Genomic DNA, 6,549 nt, shown 5'->3' with positions numbered 1-6,549 from the left:
TGACGTTGGGTGTGTAGTAGTTTTTTTTGTCTGAATGTACAGTCTTTTTTCTCTGAATATTACTGTCTTAACACGGCTGCAATATTTGTACGTGAATATTTGTTAATAAAATTTTTCAAAACCAGTCTCACAAGCCTAAATATATACCACATATATTTGAAGAGTAAATATGTAAAGAACATCACAGAGGAATGACTGTGAACCAAAATAAAACCTGTGTTAAATATTTGTGTATGTAAATATTTGTTAATAAAGGTTTTTAAAAATATATATTACTATGTATAATGTTAAAAACTAGTTTCATGAGTCTAAATATACAATATTGATATAAACAGTAAATATATTTCATATATTTAAAAAATGCACATTACTTTAATTACTGTAAACCAATGTGTTACACACAAATACATACATGTATGCCATAAATACATACATTTATATAGTTATAAGAGTCATATTATATTTTAACTTAATATTTAATAATCTTTAATTTCAAATAAGATCAATTTCTGCAGCATAATAACTGGACCGCTTCTGTGTTCAGATTTAAGACTTACTGCCATCCACTGGTGGGAGGGAGAACATCTCGGTGGGTCCCACGGTCTCGTACGGGGTCTTTTCTGTCAGATGTTCGCAATTTTCTCTCAACCTTACCAAGGTTATTACAGTTAATCAAAACTAAATAAAAAACTAAACCTGCCATAACAAAGGCAAATATCAAATACGTATTATCTTCCAGGATGCAGTGAACAGACCACAAGAGATAGAAAACACAAAGACAACAAACAAAACAAAAAAAGGCACAAAATAGAATAAATTAAGCATAATACAATTTAACTGTAAATTTATCATCATTGAGCACAAAATAAACAATCATTTAAAAAAGCCATAAATAAGGATGAACAAGCAATTTAAAATGTTTATTAATTACTGATTAATCTATAGAGGTCTTCAGCACATTTGGAGTTTATTCATTTAAGGGACTTGGTGTAAAGTTGAATTTTGTTATAGTAGCCAATGAATATGGGTGGGGTTTTAACACATTTTGCTTTGTAAATAAAAAAATGGCTAAAATAAGTAAAACATTGATCATCAGGTTCATTTTTTTATCTGTTAATGACAAAAAAATAAAATAATAAAAAGAATAACTGTGTACAAGTGCATGAAATAAAAGATGTTCTGTTAAAATTGATGAAATGAATTTGTTTGAACACCTTTTGTCAAGAAAATGAAATCCATTAATACAAAGTGTGTGTAGATGTGATGGGGACTGAGGATGCAATAATACATCTTTGGCTGAGAAAAGAAATGCTGTGGGTAAGGTCTTGATAAGACAATTAAATTCTGTGAGGTTGCAATCAAAACTGAATTTATACAAAAATCATGATAAGAAAACACATTTCACTTTCTATCTAAGTTGTCCATTACACACCAAATATTTCTGTCCATCCACAAGAATATTCTTTTGTGGACTGTGTCTGTTGTTCCATAATGGTGTTTTGTGAGGTGTAAAGTTGTGGTTATAAAATGAATGAATGAATGCATGAATGAATTACTTCATTTTGAAACTAAAGGTAATAATAAAACCATAATAAAAAACAAACAAGACAAAAGTAAGCAGCAGGAGCTGTAAAATAAGATGAAAATTTCTCTTAAACTCAATTTTTCGCTCACAATGTTCACTCTACATAAACAATTTATACATCAGTCATAGGAAAAGCCACAGACGCAAATGGATTTATAGTTTTGGCTCACAAAGGACAAAAAGGACAATTTTGCCCACCAAATGTCACATTAACTCCCATTGTAACTCAGATTCTTCTTCTGAAAAGCCTTTTTTTTTGGGGGGGGAGTATTTAAAATTGAATGTGCCATTGCACACAGGTGATTGGCTGAATTAACCAACAGCAGTTAGGTCATCTCAGTATTCAAATTTCACCAACCTGAGTTCTTAGTAGTTAAAACTTCATACAGAGACAAATTACACCTGAAGCAGCTCAAGGTTTTAAATTATTAACAGTTTAAAATGACTGTCTCTCTCCCATATACATACAAACACGAATGATAGCGTGTGCACATACACAGAGACCCACTCACATACATACACACACGTGCGCAACAGCACATGCATGTGCACACAGACATACACAACCTCAAAGATACATTGACTGCTATCATCAGGCACACTCAAAACTTCGTGCGAAATTTTGTAGTTCTTCTTATAACTCATGTATTATTTCAGCAAATTCTCAAATTTATTTTCAACTAATATTGCCAGTTTATTTACAACTCATTTAAATAAATAAATGACGTTTTTGTGTAGTTTTTGAAATTGATTTATATTTGTGCTTTGTTTCAACTCATCACCCAACCCCTCCACAAGTCCACCCCATACACTGAAATACACACTCATCTTAGTTGTATGAACACACTGTTTTTTAAAATTAAATAAATCTTAATATTATAACCTCCATCCCTGTCACAAAACATTTCTTGAATGTTGCCCAGTCGTGAATCATTTCCTGCTTTAAACATGATTATTGCAATTTTAAATTTGAACAGATGTATGAATTTCAGTGCATGTGACAGTGTGTTTGTGTGTTCCCTGTACCTCACGTTGTGTACTGTCCTGCTTGCTCTCTTTTGAAGTGTGTATAATGGTTGTAAGTTGCTTTTGCCAGTGTTGCCCCAAACCTCCACACAGTAATTCAGATGAGTGAAGAATACAGAGCGTGCAGTGATTTATGGTTCAGTATGAGTTTTGTTTTCCCCAGAACTGCAATGCTCTTTGCCAGCTTTGTTCTTACATAACTGATCTGAGGTTTCCGGCAGATTTTGTGGTTTAAAATCACGCCCAGAAATTTGGTTTCATAGACTCCTTCCACATTAATATTATCGATTGTCATCTGTACTTGTGTGTCTGTATTGCCGTTTCCAAACAACGTAAATTTAGTTTAATTCAAATTTAAAGATAATCTGTTGATGCTAAACCATTGTTTTAATTTACTCTGCTGTCATGACCTCCTCCAAAAGCTGCTGCAGATATTCCCCAGAGCAAAGATCACTGGTGTTGTCTGCCAATAAAACAAATTTTAATTTTCTGGACACCAATACATATATTATTTATGCACAAAGTAAACAGTTTTGGACATAATACTGACCCCTGTGGGACACCAACAGTTATGTCTAGGCATGTTGCCTGTTTCCCATTATTTTTACCCAATCCAACACAACCAATTTTATACTGTATCTTTCCAGTTTTTGAGCAATATGTCATGGTTTATTGTGTCAAATCCTTTTTTTTTAATCTATAAAAACTCCTACTACATACTTCTTGTTGTCATTACAACCAGTCATTTCTTCTTGTAAGTCCATTGATGACATTCATATCAATGTATTTGCTCTAAATGTTTTAAAAAATATTTTAGAGAACTGGCAGAGTAATGACATAGGCATGTAATTTAATAATTTCCAGAAAAGTAAACCTGTTGATTATATTTAGAGAGCTGAGTTAGCAGTTTGGCTACATTGTAATCACATTTTAAGATAAAGTCAGTGCTACAAATTTTATCAAATAAAGTTTGAGGCCAGATACTGCAAGGGAATTTAACACATTGTTTCAACAAGTTTGTTTTTAAAGTTCTATTCATACATTCAAAGTCTATTGCCTTTACCTCACTGTCAGACAGGTCTTTACCTGTGAAAGATTTTTTGATATAGTGAGTTTGATTCCTCTATATAAAATTGAAGTTGAGTTGGTTTATAGAGTTAATAAAGTTTAGACTAAGTGCTAATGAAGATGCAGGATGAACACCTCTCGAGATCCTTTGCATCTTGGTGAAATAAATACGTGCTACCAAAAAGTGATAAATCCCTTTGCAACCAAATATTAAGTTTATGTTGACATTTTGCTTGTCAGATTGAGCAATTCCGGTTCTTTATCTTTTGTTACATAAATACCAAGGTATTTTTCTACAGTTTTAACAGGTACATCATAAATGTAATTTTTTGCACATTCATGAACAGACATCATTTCACATTTTTGGTACTTTATGGCAACAGGACTCTGATGTTCGTCCTTGAGAAGAAGTGGTTGTATCATCTGCAAACTGACTTATTACAACTTCTGATCCAAGTGCATGAAGTTTTTTCAAGTTCTTGCAGTTCTTCATCATGAAATCCAACATTTCCGCTGCCGGAATGGACAGTCCTGGACTCACAGGGCAGGCCTGTTAAATTTTTTTCTCTATATCAAACCAAGGTGAGGTACCATGAGGTAATGAAACACAGCTATTAATGTCCTTGTATAAGGTCTCTGTGACCTTTATGAAGTCGTCCCCAAAACCAAATGCTCTCAGAGTATGGATCATGAAGAGGTGGTCGATCATGTAAAAGGCCTTTTTAAGATCGAGAAACAAGATGAAACCTTTATCCTCAATCATTTCACTGTAATATCAAGAATAAGACAGATGTTATTGTGTATAGATCTACCATTTAAGAAACCTGACTGACTGGGTGTTCCTGGTCTGCAGTGGTCAGTATCTATCAAAAGTGGTCCAAGGAAGGAACAGTGGTGAACCAGTGACAGGGTCATGGGTGGTCAAGGATCATTGATGCATGTGGGGAGTGAAGGCTGGTGCGTGTGGTCTGATCCAACAGACGAGCTACTGTTTCTCAAACTGCTGAAGAATTAATGCTGGTTCTGATAGAAAGGTGTCAGAATACACAGTGTATCACAGTTTGTTGTGTATGGGGCTGCATAGCTGCAGACCAGTCAGGGTGTCCATGTTGACCCCTGTACACCACTGAAAGCACCAACAATGAGCACGTGAGCATCAGAACTGGACCACGGAGCAATGGAAGAAGGTGGCCTTTTATATCAGATAGTATGGTTCTATTTGATATAAATTGCATTTTCCTATCCCTTGCTCTAAGCAAACACTGTACACATGCAGTATGAATTGCAGCTCGACTGCAGAGTTTGCTGCTACCTTCAATGCTTATGGCGATATTACTTAGTGCAACAATGTAAATGATACGGTTAATCAGTTTAATACCATGTGCTTGAACACACTGGACCAAATAGTCCCTATGAAAGCTAGATCCTGTCAATCCTCCAATCCAAGGCCCTGGATAAATCAAAATATTACAAAACTTCAAGTTCATTGACTGTATATGAGGGAGTTATTGTCTTCTTTTAACTCACTGGTAAAGAGAGACTCTCTTATTTTTCTAATCTTGTTGCCTCAGAAAAGCATAAGTCACAATTTATCTATAGTACTTCAGTGCTTTTACTGTTAAAGACATATATCAACAACATCAAGAAACGCTGCAGACTTCTCTGGGCCTGAGCTCATCTGAGATGGACTGATACAAAGTGTGCTGTGGTCTGACGAGTCCACATTTCTGTGCAAATCATGGGCGTCATGTCCTCTGGGCTAAAGAGGAAAAGGACCATCGAGAGTCTTACCAGCACAAACTTCAAAAGCCAGCGTATGTGATGGTATGGGAGAGTGTTAGTGCCCATCAGGTCATCATGGATAACTGTCACGTCTGTGAAGGCCTCATTACTGCTGAGGGGTTCATACAGGTTTTGGAGCTACATATGCTGCCAAGACATCGCTGTTAAATTTCAACAGGACGATGCCGAGACACATTGTGGACATGTTCCAACAGCGTGTCTTCATAGTAAAACAGATCAGGTCCTAGACTGACCTGCCTGCAGTCCAATACGAAAACAGAGACATTGCACTGTTGAGCACCTGAAGTTGTATATCAAGCACGAATGAGAAAGAAATAGAGTGGTAAAAATGCTCCCATCCTAACTTTGCAAGCATCAAATTCATATGTATATTTGTATGTATATGTATATGTATATTTATATTTATATATTATATATTTATACGCATTTCTATTAGAATGCTGCTTATACTTGAATGCATCAGTAATAGTAATCACACTCCGAAAGGAGCCATTCTGCACTATGAAAAATATATTTTTCAGACAATATTTATGCACTTTTGTTCATAGATTGAATGCATCATTCATTCTGGTAATTGAGATTTTTTTTATGCACTATATTTTTACATAAGGATATCCTGACAAAATTCCATATAGTATCTGATCATAGCTTCTGACTAAACATATGTAATCTATTTTATGTAGATTTAGTAACTCATGACACCATTTAACTTTAACTCAAAGGCAGTATATCCAAAAGATAAGTAAGACAGGACCTCTTACTTATATTGTGAACTTGTTTTGGCTAGTTTAAATTTGTCCACGACTGTATAATTAAGGTTCATGATTATTATAGGCCTTATTATCAGCATTTCCTGCAGCTCTATAGGTGCAAGGCCACCACTCAGAGTTAGAGCTGTTTTCATTTTATCATTGTGTCCTGTAGAGATGTTCAATTCTTTACATTGGGAATCCAGACAGCACATCCCACTTGCTTGGTATTAAAGGTCCTTGTGACTGAAACGTTTACAATTTTTTAAATCAATCAATCCATATTTCCCCATTAACTTGCACACAAAACAAAAAACA

Source organism: Lutjanus erythropterus, chromosome 19 (genome assembly GCF_056507025.1).
Source record: "Lutjanus erythropterus isolate fLutEry1 chromosome 19, fLutEry1.hap2, whole genome shotgun sequence".
NCBI lineage: Eukaryota > Metazoa > Chordata > Actinopteri > Lutjaniformes > Lutjanidae > Lutjanus > Lutjanus erythropterus.
Note: the sequence above shows the minus strand (reverse complement) of the source record.